Raw genomic sequence first — 13,851 nt, forward strand, 5'->3', positions numbered from 1 at the left:
TTTAAATACCGGCGCTGCCTATTACCTTCCGGTCACATGAGTCGCAACCGCATCACGTGAGCGTAACTTGGAAACACGTGAGCGGGAGATGTTGGTCATATGACGCGGAAGAAGCCGGTCTCGCAATCGCCAAGGAACACGCCACTGGAACGGGCGTCTCCACGAGTAGGCAGCATGTCGAACCATGCGCGGTGGCACATGGGGTCTCGTGGAAAGCACAAGTGAGTCCCGGAACCGGGCAAGAGGACGGGGTGGGATGGACGTGCGAGGACGGGCAAGGGGAACACTAGGGACACTGAGAGGTGAGTGCGTGACAGATCCCCCACCCAAAGGCCCACGACCCCGTGGGCACGAAGGATTGTCCCTATGGAAACGTGCCACCAGGCGGGGGGCATGGACATCAGCAGCAGGGACCCAGGACCTTCCCTCCGGGCCATACCCCAACCAGTCCACAAGGTACTGAAGACAACCTGTATAGACACAGGAGCCCAGGATAGTAGAGACTTCGAACACATCCGGGGCGGACAGAGACACCTGAGCCACAGGGGCACGAAGCCGCGTAGGAGCAGGACAGGGCTTGAGCAGGGAGACATGGAAAACTGGGTGAAGCCACCAGGACTCCGGGAGCGCAAGACGATAGGACACAGGGTTGATAACTTGGGTGACTACATAGGGTCGCACAAAACGAGGCAAAAGCTTGCGGCAACCCACCAGTCGTAAGTGACGAGTAGACAACCAGACATGGGACCCCACGGAATACAACAGGGCCATCACCCGTTTCCTATCCGCCTGTGCCTTCATGGACGCCTGAGCCTCGATGAGGTGAGTCGAGACCTGTGCGTGGATGGAGGACAGGTCCCTAACACAAGCAGCGGCAGCCGGGTTGACAGAGGAGGGCAGGTCCACGAAGGGTAAAACACGGGGGTGCTGACCATACAGTACAAAAAAGGGGGAGAAACCAGTGGAGGAATGCACAGTGTTGTTGTAAGCAAATTCCACGAGATGCAACACTCTCAACCAGGATGTTTGCATCTCCAAGGTCAGACAGCGTAGATACTGCTCCAAAGTCTGGTTGAGCCTTTTGGTCTGGCCGTCCGTCTCGAGGTGATATGCTGAGGAGAAGCAGACATCCATACCAAGTAGTTTGGTCAGGGCACGCCAAAAGCGCGAAGTAAATTGGGAACCCCTATCCGAGATGAGAACCGAAGGAACCCCGAAGAGACAGAAAACATTCTCAAAGAACAGCCTGGCCAGTGTAGGAGCGGAGGGAATGCCCCTGCAGGGAATGAAACGAGCCATTTTAGAAAAGGAATCAATGACCACCCACAAGGTATCGAAGCCCTGGACCTGAGGCAAATCGGTGATGAAATCCATCGTCAAGGTGTGCCAGGGCCTGGGAGGGACGGGTAAAGGAAGCAGGAGACCCACAGGATGACCCCTACTATGTTTACATTGTGCGTAAACTGCACAGGTGTTGACATAACATTCCACGTCCCTCTCAATGGACGGCCACCAGCACCATCGTTTCAGCAGCGCCAACGTGCGTTTCTGGCCGGGATGTCCATGAACAGGGGCGTCATGGGACCACTCCAAGGCCATGTTGCGGGTATCTGCAGTGGGCAAGAATATGCGATCAGAGATAAAGGTCAGCCCATCATGAATCACAAGGTCCCATTCGGACAACTGGTCTGGGTGTAGGGTGACCCAGCTCCGAACAGCTTCGAGTAAAGGCAACGTTGGTGTACACAAACAAACTACCTTGCCGACATCCAGAAGAGTATCCGTAAACACCGGCAAGGCCACCCCCCCCAGGGGAACGCGACAATGCATCGGCCTTGCCGAGGGTAGAACCCGAGCGATGCTTGACAACAAAATCAAAAGCCGCAAAGAATAAATGCCATCTGACCTGCCTGCTGTTGGCACATTTCAAGGATGCTAGATCCTGCAAGTTCTGATGATCTGAATAAACCGTGACCCAGTGCTTAGCACCCAAGAGATGGTGCCGCCAAACACGGAAAGCATCCATGACAGCCAGCAATTCTTTTTCGGTCACCGTGTAGTGGGACTCGGCATCAGTGAATTTGCGGGAGTGAAAGGCCACGGGATGAAGACGACCAGTGGCAGAGCAAGTCTGTGACAAAACCTCACCCGAGGCAAAGGAGGAGGCGTCAGCCTCCACAATGAACGGTAGTTCTGGGTCCGGGTGTTGTAGGATAGGGGCGGTAGTGAACGCCGTTTTTAGGGCCTCGAAGGCTCGCTGGTGTGACTCCGTCCACAGGAAGGGAGTGCAAGGACTTGTCAGAGAAGTAAGGGGCGCCACTAGAGACGAGAACCCAGAGATAAAACGCCTATAGAAATTAGCGAAGCCAAGAAAAGACTGAAGTGCCTTCAGGGTTTTGGGGACCGGCCAGTCCAACTCCGCCCGCACCTTGGATGAATTCATGGCCAACCCCCCCGGACGTGATATGAAAACCGAGGAGCTCCACAGAGTCTGCATGGAACTGGCACTTCTCGGGTTTGGCAAACAAGTAGTGTCTTTGTAGGCGAGAAAGCACTGCCCGAACATGTTGTACGTGTTCCTTCATATTCTGGGAGAAAATCAAAATGTCGTCTAGGTAGACCACGACAAACACGTCCAGGATATCGGAAAAGATGTCATTCATGAATCTCTGGAACGTGGCCGGTGCATTGCACAGGCCAAATGGCATGACCGTATATTCTTACAACCCGTAGCGGGTGCAAAAGGCGGTCTTCCATTCGTCTCCAGGGCGCACCCGGACTAGATTGTAAGCACCACGGAGATCCAGTTTAGTGAAGACAGTTGCGTGTGTGAGGCGGTATAGCAGGGGCGTGATTAGAGGAATGGGGTAGCAGTCTTTTTTTGTGATGGCATTAAGCCAGCGATAGTCCACGCACGGCCGCAGATCGCCCTCCTTTTTGGGGATGAAGAAGATGGGGCTAGCCGCTGGGGAAGTGGAAGGGCGTATATGGCCTAGACGGAGGGACTTCTGGATGTAATCCTTCAGGGCTAGGTCTTCTGTAGGAGAGAGAGAATAAATACGGCCTGTGGGAATAGCACTACCTGGAACCAAGTCTATTGGGCAGTCGTGAGGACGGTGTGGGGGAAGTACTTCAGATGAACCACGATCAAACACCCCTGTGTAATCCTGGTATTGGGCGGGAACAAGTGTGGAGATCAGTCCTACTATGTGATGTTCTGTTGGGGGAATCGTAGAATCCTCTATGGTCAAGTGAGCAATGGCCCCCAAAGCCTGAGCGGATGTGTTGTTGCTAGTGGTTGCTAGTAGGCAATAGTGATCAGATTGGAAGTGCACGAAACCTGCTTTCCAATCTATTAACGGATTGTGCTCCTGGAGCCAAGGTATCCCCAATATTAACCCAAACTGGGTCATCGAGATGAGATCAAAGCTCAGGGTTTTCTGGTGTATAGCCTGTATGGTCAGGAGCATTGGGGCTGTCTGCTGTTTAATGGGCCTAGAAATCAGAGACGTACCATCGACTGCCTGCACTGGTTCTGGCCTGGTTTTGGTTAGAAGGGGTAGTTTCAGGGTTTGAGCAAGCGCAATGTCAATATAATTACCGTGGCCCCGGAGTCGATGATAATAGTAACCGGGTGTGAGACATCAGGCGTGGGTTGAAGAATAACCTGTACATGTATGGGCCTGTTGCGACCGAATGCAGGAATAGGGTACGGGGTGTAACAAGAAGCGCTCAACCCAGCCCCCGGTTCTAGGGTCGAGCACTCCGAAAACCCGAAGACTTGAGCTTTGGCCGACGGGGACACTCCTTCACGTAATGACCAGTTAGGCCGCAATAATAGCATGCATTGTCCACCCTCCTGCGTTCCCTTTCTATGGGTGTGATCGGGCTCCTTATGCCCCCGATCTGCATGGGTTCGTGACTGGTGCTGGAGGCAGCAGGGGTGACAGATGGGGTTGACGTGTGAGCAAAACTGGCCTCAGCCCTGCGTTCAGAACGCCTGGCGTCCAACTGTAGGGTTAGGTCAACTAAGTCCTGGTAAGAGGTTGGCAAGGAGGGAACAACAGCAAGGACGTCCTTCATAGTGTTGTTTAGGCCTCTATAAAACACAACAGCCTTTTTACTTTCAAGCCAAGACATCTCGGCTGCAAGCTGATTGAACTGTGTTATATACTCGATTAAGGGCCCTCTCCCTTGTCCCAGTTCCAGGAGTTCCAGATCTCGGGACTGAACCTTGTGACGAGTGTCGAACACTCGGGACATTTCCGTGACCAGTAAATCAAAATCATAAAGTGCTGGGTTATCATTTTCCAGGAGCGGGTTAGCCCAGGCAGCGGCAGTACCGGCTAGGTGTGAGAGGGTAAATGCTGCTTTAGTGGTTGAGTCTGGAAAGGCTTGGGGCCTGCACAAGAAATGCAGTTTGCATTGATTCAAGAAGGTTCTAAACTTACTAGGATCCCCATGAAATCTCTCGGGGGCAGCCAATGGAAAAGGAGAGGGGAGCACCACGGGTATGGGATTTGGAGGGGGTGGAACAGGATGCGGGACAGGGTGTGGGGCTGGTGACACATCCCCGAACTCAGCATCCGGGGGCAGGGGGTGTCTAGTGCTTTGGATGTTGTCTAAACGTTGGTGAATGGCAGTGTTTGCTGCGGCCATATCTGCACGTAACACGGTTATGGCTTGGACCATAGTGGCCGATGGGTCATCCGTGGCTCCCTCCATTGACTACACGACAGGATGGCCTCACAGTCTGTTGTGTCTTGACTGTCGTGTAGTCAGAAGAGTCCTCTGTCCACAAGTGCCGCACAGAGAGAATCTAAATCACTCTCTGTACAACCTTTGAGGCCACAGGTGGGAGATGATCTTCCGGAACCGTGGACCTCTGGGAACCCCGAACCACTGTAAAGAAAGCACCGGTTAAGTAACAAGCCTAAGACAGCAATAACAAACCAGACAACAAGGAAGTGGAACGGTTTTACCAATAAGTGGCCGTGGTCTATCTGCTGCACCTATAGAGGAGGTTCCGGGACCCAGCAAGGCTGTTTCCTTTTTGCAGGGCAGTAGGTCAGGCTGTGCTGCGTGTGCCGGGCCCACCTGATGCCAAAATCCGGACAAGGAAACTGAGTGGAACGTAGTACCAAAGGGTTAAGTAAGTAGAAGTCCAGAAGGCAGTCCATGAATCGTAACAAGGAATCCAATGAAGCAGAAGCCAGAAGCCAGGGAGAATCCGATAGCAGTCCGTAGTGTAATCCGAGGTCAGAGTCCAAGTAATCCAAAGGTATAAGTGTAGTGCCGAACAGGTATCCAAATAAAAAGCTGTGAAGCACCGAAGTATACCGGCGCTGCCTATTACCTTACGGTCACATGAGTCGCAACCGCATCACGTGAGTGTAACTTGGAAACACGTGAGCGGGAGATGTTGGTCATGTGATGCGGAAGAAGCCGGTCTCGCAATCGCCAAGGAACACGCCAATGTAACGGGCATCTCCGCGAGTAGGCAGCATGTGGAACCATGCGCGGTGGCCCATGGGGACTCGGGGAAAGCACAAGTGAGTCCCGGAACCGGGCAAGAGGATGGGGTGGGATGGAGGTGCGAGGACAGGCAAGGGCAACACTAGGGACACTGAGAGGTGAGTGTGTGGAGTGTGTGACACATATACTTTTTCTGAAAAGTTTGGTGAGGATTTGTCCAGGGGGAGCGAAGTTATAAGCCGCCCAAAAAGTGCTCTTCCTATGCAAACAGCAACTTAACCATAACTACATGGCCACTAACGTGGCCATGTAATATAGATATAGATATAGATATATATATAGATATAGATATAGATATTTTTTTGATATATTTTTTAATGTGTTTTAACCAAAAGAAATATACAAAATTTTGACTTTTAACACATCTTAAACATAAACATCTCTTTAAGTTGAATACCTTAAAACAGGATAACATAATACTCAAATAAACATATTAGAAGAGATAAAAGAAAAAAAAGAGAAAACAAATTCCATGGATATACAAAACATACCATATCACAATCCATACACATAAATATACCAAAAATAATGTTTTACATCACAATTCTCCATAGAATTACTTCACTCAATTCAGAAACAACAACATCTCTAGGGCTTAAGACTAAATCAAGTAAATAATGGCAAAAGATCTCCCCAAACTGGAGAACCACTATATAACTTGTTTGGACACCAGCCGGTACTCCAATTTAGGGGAGAGTGCACCCCACTGATGGGAACAGTTCAGAACAACTTATAAGGAGTAGTCCATTTTATTTCAGCTGCTGTTCTACTCGGTTTCCCTTCTCCCCACCAAATTCAGTTCCTTCAAAAGAACAACAACTTCTGCAGTCAAATAGGTTTCAGTGCCCAATATTAATCTCTCCCAAAACTCATCGAAGTTCAGCCAATTTACATCATGAATAAATCTTTGGAGTATTGCCACTCTCAGATACCAGGTACCAGGGCATTTCGACAACAGATGTTGAAGTCACTGCCTTTCTTTCTCATCACATTTATCACATATGTCAGATGTATATTTCTCTTAAAGTTGGGAGCAGATTTAACCTAAATCTCAGAAATTCTGATCTTGAGACTGGATCAGGTGATTTATTTAGATAACGGGGCAATACTGACCTTTTTTTGTCAATTAATGTAAGTGAAGCTGATATTTTTGCGGCACTCATTTTGCCAATCATTTGTATCCAATCCATGCGTTTCATACGCTCTTTTAAATTAGAAGGATTTTGGATAAGAAGATCGACCGAACAATCTGAGTCAGCCAGTATTTCACAACACTTTGATCTTAACTTACTCAGAACCCTGTTCACATCTCTTTGCATCAGAAAAGCCACATCCTCAAAAAAAGGAACACTTCAGTAGTCCTAGAATTAACCTGACCAACGCAATCCATTTCCACTCCATCCAGGCCACCAGAGAGGTCAAGCCCAATTCATACCTTAGGCAAGCTATGGGGACACCGCTGGGCAGGTTTAATGATCTCTTCCAGAGCTTAGCCTCAATTCTTTCCCACTCTATATGAAGGGATAATGGGTTTGATTCTAAACCAAATAAGATAATGGGAACCACTTTTCCAATATAGAACCTTAGTAATTGCAAGCTGGAAAATTTACAAAATTTCGAGCAGATCATTTTCATTTGGGACCCTAGATTTATACCCTTTATGTCAGTGGTTGAAAGGAGATGGCTTTTGGTTGGAAAATAGTATCTTTGACTTGCTTGGATTGATTTTTAGATCATTCTTTAGGGCGTAGCCTGAAAAAGCAGACAGTAAACGTTGCAGTCTGACTTGAGAGCAGTCCCAATACCACAACATCATCGGTATACGCCAACCAATTTAGTTTAGTGTTTCCAATTTCTTGGGTAATTTGGCCAATCTCCTGTATCCATTGACATAAATCAGCCATAAAAAGAATTAATAGAAAGGGTGCAATCAGGTAGCCCTGGCGCACTACTCTTTCAATCTTAATTGGACCTGACAGTGATCCTGATCTCGAAATTCTAACTCTTATTATCGAGTTCTGGTGGAGTTCCATCAAGATAGATAATAAATTGGGCGGAAGACCCCAGGCGTTCAATTTCTTCCATAGACAATTTCTGTTGATGGTGTCGAACACCTGAGATAGGTCAATCCATGCTACAAAAAGAGGGGTAACACCCTTAATAATGGATTCCGCCGTTACACAGCTTAAGGCTAAACCATTTAAAGATGTTGATAAGCCTCGCCTAAAGCCTGTTTGCTGATTAGGTATTATGTCCTTTGATTTGGCCCAAGTCTCCAGCTCACCTAATATCAGACCCGCAAAGATTTTATTGTCAGCGTCGAATAATGAGACGGGACGATAGTTTGAGGCTGCCAGCTGATCACCCCTTTCAGAAATCGGAATTGTGATGGAAACTCTCCATGACTCTGGTCGTTTATTAGTGAAAATTATATTTTCAAAAAGGTTTTTTAGAACCCTGGCCCAAGTGGGCGGATTCATTTTTAAGATTGAATTACTCAGTTCCAATATTTTGAAAAACCAAAAGCATATTAAAAAATATGTTCATCTGAAAAACTCCAGAGTTGGCTCACATTGATTTCCAAGATTAAGTTAAGAAATAATTAACCCTGAGTGGGATCTACCGGTGTGTGGTCCACACCGAAGGCTATTTAGCCTAGGTCTTTCTCACATTTCAGTCATATTTGAGTGCCAGGCACGGTGGCACTATATAGTGGGCTGCACCCTACTAATTATTATCGAATCCAAGATAAAAGGACACAACAAAACAGAACAGAACAATTTTAAACAAGCTGTGCCCTCTCTTCTATTTATCCTGTCGGTATTGTTCATAGACCCAACCATTGTCCAAACATTTCTGGAATTTCTCATAGAGAGAGCGCTAAGCATTTCTTCTCCATCCTGCTGAAGAATCGTATATCTATGAGACCGGATCCAATTTCTATACTTATTGTTTAAGGATCTCAATCAATCTCTGTACTCATTGCTATCCTTTGCCGCTTTTTTTAATAGGGTCCTTTGTTGTCGATTATACCTCTTTTTTTTCCAAAATGAATCAGTCAAAAGAGTGCTTATGCGCCAATTGATTTTTCTGTGCACAGTTATTAGGGGGATTCAAGTCCCAAAGAAAGGAGAGAAAACTATCTGGCTCACAGCATACAGAGAGTTGTTGGTCTGATAGATGCCTGATGGTAACATACAGTTTATTTGGGTGGGTTCAGCCCTGTGTCAAACTTTCTTATCTGGTTACCAGCAGAATTTAGAGATAGTCTCTGGGTATAGAGTGGAACCACCTGATCTAACTCAAACCTCAGGACAGCGTTCAGCATAGCATGATCATCAGTGTTACCCTCCCCAATCTGAAAATTGACACATTTATCAAAAATATTTTTGGTAACAAAGAAATAATCAATTGTCGAGAAGGAGGTTCCCCTTTGCCAAGACGGGACACTAGGGATATCCCCCCAGACATTTCCATTTAGCATTCATAAGTCCCAATCCCTCATGAAATTTAGCCACACATTTCCATTTTTGGATTTAAATTAGATTTTTTTAGAATTCCGATCTTTTGTTATAATACATTGTGAATTCAGATCTCCCGCTATTATTATTTCATCTGAGGGAAATAGAGATGAGAACTCTACTAGGCAAACTGATAGTTTTTGCAAAAACTCAGTTAGGGAAGGAGCCTGTGGGTTCCAGTATACATTTGCTACAATCTAGCATGTTCCAAACTTCAACCCACTTCCCTCCACTCTCACCACCAAAATACCCTGATTTACGTTTGAAAGCATTTTTGAGGAACAAAAAATATCATTTTTACAAGCTATTAGCAGACCTCCAGTTGGTCTCCCTCCTCCCGAACCCAGGGCCATTTAGTGGTAAGTCAAAAAACCTTCAACACCCAGATCCACATTTAGCCACGTTTCTTGAAAACAAATCAAGTCAGATTTCAGGAATATGTGACTTCTTCTAGATTCTTGAAGGAAAGAGATGTGCCGGAGTCCGGGTGCTGAGTTCAGTCTGCAGCAGAGAATCGTGGTGAGAGGAGCTGCAGCTACAGTGTGCAAACTCTGATTCAGTGACTTGGTGCTGTGGCATTAAGAAAAATAAGACCAACTCTCCTTTAAAAACCCCTGGAAAGCATGGAGTGCGCGCAGAGTTCGGATGCTGAGTTCAGTCTGCAGCAGAGAATCGTGGTGAGAGGAGCTGCAGCTACAGTGTGCAAACTTTGATTCAGTGACTTGGTGCTGTGGCTTTAAGAAAAATAAGCGCAACTCTCCTTTAAATACCCCTGGAAAGTGCGGAGCGCGCGCAGAGTTCGGGTGCTGAGTTCAGTCTGCAGCAGTCCGCAGCAGACAGCAGACAGCAGTAACAAGAGGTAAGAGGGTCTTATGGCAGAAAATCGGCCGCTAACCCGCCTTAAGTATAAACAAGAACAGAATTCCCTGGCATCCGTTTCAAGTCTCATCATTGAAAATGGGCGGCACAGGGGTTGCGACAGCGAAACTGAAACTGACAATAATATTGACATTGCTGTCGAGAGCGAAAAGGAAACGGAGCGTGGAGGGGAGTCAATTGTTGTGACATGTGAGCTGAGGGGGGCAGCGACTCCGAGAGCGGCGAGTAGAGAAAAAAAGAGCTTCCTGCCGAGCGATATGCAGGAGGCGTCTACCTCCCTAATAGTAACAACAGCGGTGAATACGGTGCACACGGCATGGACTGGAGAAGCCGTGAATTTTGAAGCCGTTACAGACAGCGTTGATAACGTAGCAGCTGGGGAGCCGGGGTCAGCGGTCCTCACACCCCAGGCTGCCACCGTGGCGCAGAGCCCGGACAATCGTGTAACACTCCCACAAATACACTTGGAATTTGAGTCCATAAGTAACATCCCAGAAAGGGTGACGCCCCCTTCATGACTTGCCAATTTCTCCCTTCGATAGCAATGAAGGCCGTTTGGAAGTTAACAAAGACGTTAGAATGCCAACAGAAAATCCACATAGTGTGGATAAAACAACACCAGACATACCTGGGAACGGTCCAAGCGAACACGTAGACAAGCCAGAGGTGATTGAAATAAATGCTGGAGCATTTCAGTCACCGTTCGACGTGACTGATACGGAATTACTGGCAATAGATGTGCCATGCTTCTCCATTGATACAAATATGCTGAGGTTGACCTTTCCACAAGAACATAGAGATTTCCCAAATGGAGGAAATGTGAGCACACCGATACAGAAGAGTGTGTCCGCCAGAATGAGAAAGGTGAAAACTCCTGGGACATCAAAGGACGGAGTAGCAGAGTAGAAAATGAACTAAGATTGCAAAACAGCTTGGAAACACGAATCGGAGGAGAGTCCAGTGGACTTGCTGCTGAATTGCAGTGGAGCCGAGACATGGACTCACATACCAAGGGGATTGATCTAGCACGCTTGACGATGAGGCTCCAGGCAGACTTCGAGAATATGAAAGCAAGATTGGCGGAAAGCTTTACATCTTCAAAACAAGGAAGGTGTTCACTCCCAGGGTATGGTGTAAGAACTGGTACTGCCTGTAAGCCTGTCACTCCGCTGAATGAACGAACAGAAGAAGCAATGCAAAATTTCCATCTTGCCGCGACAGAGGGGGCTATGTTGGCGGTGCAATCGGAAAGGGTAGGAGCCAAATGTGTTACGCAATCTACTCACGAAAGTGATGAAAGGTCAGCCTCCGAGAGAAACGGAAAATCACAACAAAAAACGGCTGCAGCGTGGCAGAAAGCACACAGATCTGCAATTCTTGTGACCGAGACGAATTATGGGGAGATGAGTACGGACCAGCGACACCGGACAAGGCCGAAAAAAAGCCTGGCTATACAAGGAACGAATGAGCAGAAAAATATGAGCACCAAAAATGCTGGGAGTCCTGCCACTAAGGAAACAGACCTAAAATCAAATCTATCAGTGGCAGCTGCGATGCAGATCCATAACAACGTTCTGGCAGCCGCATCATTGGCCCTAATTCCATTCATAAAACTATACGAAAGTTTAAACGAGGCAATACAAAAGTAATGGTGCAGTATTGGGACACTTAAATGACAAAATAATAAAAATGGAAGTGCAGATTTTATCCTGGGAACAACGACAAAAAGCCAAAGAGAGCCAGGTGGTAGAGAGTCTAAAAAACCACAATGATGCGATTTTGAAAGAAATAAGACAAAAAACAGCACATTGGACGAAATGTTTGTTGTGTTGAAACTGATGGCTGAGAAGAGATCCCCACAGACAACAGAAACACCAAGCACGATGGAGCTCAGAGTAAATGCGGCTACACAATGCCACTTGGACATACAAACCCCAAACAGTTTGGGAGAGAAAATTACAACGGGATATGAAGCGAATAGATTTGGTTGTACCGGGCTATTGGCTCCTGGTATCGAGGAGAGATTGCAAAGCAAGACACAAATGGCTGTGGCAGGCAACACTGAGGCAAATGGCCATGAGAAGACGACAGCAAGTGGGAATGTGTCCTCCCAGGAAAAGTCCACAGAACTTCCATCTTGCTCCTATGCTAAAGCTTCATATGGTATCTTCAGTGGCCCTGCAAAAAAACTCACAATTAATGCGAGTGAACCTAACTCGCAAATAGCGCCAAAAGGACAGACAAAGAGAAAATTGGAAAAAAAGAAGCATATTCAGAAGCCATCAAATCAAACTAGTAACTCAAGGAAATCTATAAGAAATCTGACGACTCCTGTGTAATTATTGGAGTTTGTAAGGGAAAAATATGAGAAATCAAAGAAAAACAATTTTTAGGATAACGCTGCAAAAGGATTGTGTAAAGATGAAAAAGAAGCCACAAATCCAAAAAAGCGTATGAGAATCGAATCAGCCCAAAGTGCAGAATCATCAGTTGATCTTATCGAGGACTTATGCAACCTATCTACATACTCCAATAACGACGATGACGAATGCACGGTGATGTCAGAAGCGGCGCCGCCGCAAAATGAAAACAAATGTCGCTCAGAGCTCTCGACACAGAGCAAACAGGAGAAACAGCTGATAACAAATACACGAGCAATTGAAATGGGAAAAAGCGAGAAGCCTATGGGAAAAAGAACTTTGGCAAATCAACTATGCAAATCGACCAAATGGCTGCCAGAAATGAGTGTAGAGCCTAAAAACAAAACTTCAACGGCGTTGAATCCAAAACAAACACTAGCTCAAAATCATAAAATAGCTAAACCTGCAGCGGAAAAACACTGTCAAGAACACAAAATGCTTTCACGAAAGATAAAGATTGAAAATGTGCTCTGCGATGACATTAATGTATTCCTGAATAGAGGAAATATAATGCGCTTGTTGCATTCAGTGCCGGTGTTACGAACCATTAGGTCTGATGGCATTTGCATAGTTGAGTACACGTCAGAAGATCGTGTCGATTGTGTATAATTACACATAGATTCTCAAGCAGTGCGTAAAATCTTGATGACTGCAAAAGATGAGCTATTGTGTTTAGGGTTTGAGATTTCAGAACATGACCAGTTGGAAAGCAGTGCTCCAGCAATGGGCAACGACAAACAGGGTCTGAAGATAACTATGGAACATTGACGAGAAGATGTGAGGAGGCATCTGAACATTGAGTCATTCCAAAAATTACAGAATGGGAATCGTAAGTTCGAGATGAAGAAGCATTAGCTAGAGAAGTCTGGCAGCGACGTCGCAGCAACAGTCATATCGTGGAATACGAGGGGCTTTAGCCATCTTTGTAACGACTTCCCAGTAGCCTTTACTGATGACTTTGCAATCTGCCTTCAGGAAACCTGGATGCGATTGCCTCCATTAAAAGATGGGTACAGGATACCCATAAACCCCGCTGAGAAAAATGCAAAAGAAAGACCTTTTTCCGGGCTAATAACAATGGTGAAGTCAGGTACAAACTGGGACATAATAGAAGAAAACAATCCAAACAGTTATGTGCAAGCGACAACACTGCAATATTCCAGTGGATCTAAACAGAAACCCTAAACCTTACTCTTGTTGAATGTCTACTGGAATCCTCTAAAGATCTCTGATGGTTCGTTTATATCCTCGGTGATGAAGATAATAGATAAAAACCAAAGAACTCGGCAAGATCTATACATCATCGCGTGTGGGGACCTGAACATCTCTTGGTTCGATGAAAATAGGGAGTTAATAGATGACAAATCCCCTGATGGTCGAAACAGAAACACAAGAAGAACACATTCGAATGACGAAATGAAAGCACACGACTTCCATATGGTTAATGGAACTTTTAACAGGGACATGCCGCCACAATACACTTGGCATAACATGGG

Source organism: Ambystoma mexicanum, chromosome 5q (genome assembly GCF_040938575.1).
Source record: "Ambystoma mexicanum isolate Mex_15411 chromosome 5q, UKY_AmexF1_1, whole genome shotgun sequence".
Lineage (NCBI taxonomy): Eukaryota > Metazoa > Chordata > Amphibia > Caudata > Ambystomatidae > Ambystoma > Ambystoma mexicanum.